The sequence below is a fragment of the Vigna radiata genome, chromosome 8, assembly GCF_000741045.1.
Source record: "Vigna radiata var. radiata cultivar VC1973A chromosome 8, Vradiata_ver6, whole genome shotgun sequence".
NCBI classification, from domain to species: Eukaryota; Viridiplantae; Streptophyta; class Magnoliopsida; order Fabales; family Fabaceae; genus Vigna; species Vigna radiata.
In genome coordinates this window covers 30,244,896-30,246,020 of record NC_028358.1, presented here as the reverse complement: position 1 = coordinate 30,246,020, position 1,125 = coordinate 30,244,896, and the positions used below count along the sequence as shown (strand labels likewise).

The 1,125-nt window shown below is 26.3% G+C and overlaps 1 pseudogene; it reads left to right on the top strand.

The window, feature by feature from the left end:
* LOC106770506 overlaps positions 1 to 209 on the top strand; it is a 2,329-nt pseudogene extending 2,120 nt beyond the window's left edge.
* Positions 210 to 1,125: the final 916 nt, after the last annotated feature.

The window sequence follows — 1,125 nt, the reverse complement described above, 5'->3', positions numbered from 1 at the left end:
TACAAGGTTTAATATTTTCCTACTACATCCAAATTCTACAAGTTGCTTTTTAAATAATTCTAATGTTCTCTTCAAATATCACTTCTTACAGCATTATCAAAACAATTATTCAAGATTTACCAATGTTCTTTATTGGTAACAGATATAATGTGGCAAATGTGAAGAGCAACATAACGAAGAAAGCGAAGATAGAATTTATGAAGAGGTAATTCGAAATTTGAATACTTAGAAATTTCTCTTTGCCACTTGCAGTACAGAGTCAACTTGATAAAACATTAAAAAAAAAAAAAGAAAGAAAGCATTATTTTCCATGTTATAATTAAGTTTAATTTTCACTATAACTTTAATTTTCAGAAAGTGCAATAAAATGTTTATGTTATTGAGAAAAAAATCACTACTATTTTAAGGTATTCTTTAAAAGTAAAAGATGTTCTTTACCAATTATTTCACTTCTCTTAATATTGGTTGCTCTCATGAAAATTGTCCTTTACTAAACTTTTTCTTTTTGGAATGATCTTTATTAATATAGCTTTTGGACATAAATTGGATTGTTGTGTGTTGTGCTTGGACAGATTGATATAATTAATTAAGGTCAAATCTAGGAGGTGATTTCTGGCTAAAGCTAGGAAAAGGTTTTGTCGTTGGTTGCTTTATTAGGGTGTATATTTCCAAAGCGATTTTGCTATGATATGAAATATTTGAGAATACATGATTACATATGCTATGTAACTATTAGGTTTCTCACAAAAAGTTATTAATAATAATAAGATTAAGATGAACTTTACTATAGTAGATAATTGCATAAGATGTATCTAGATAGTCGGATTTTTTTAATTAACGTATTGAGAATAAATCTTAATCCTACAACTATAAGTATTATGATTAAAAAAAAAATAGTATCATATACTCATTTGAAAATGTGAATTATGTGTTTTAATTTTTATCATTTTATAATACAATTTAATTGTCAATTAAAAAAATATTTGAAAATATTTTTTATAAGCCATGATTTCATGTTTCTGTACAGGAATGGACAGTAGTATTAAGTGCCCTTTTGATGTGGGACCAGATCTTAACAATGAATATCCATGCCCAAAAACTAAAAACACTTGAAGCCTGAAGAGT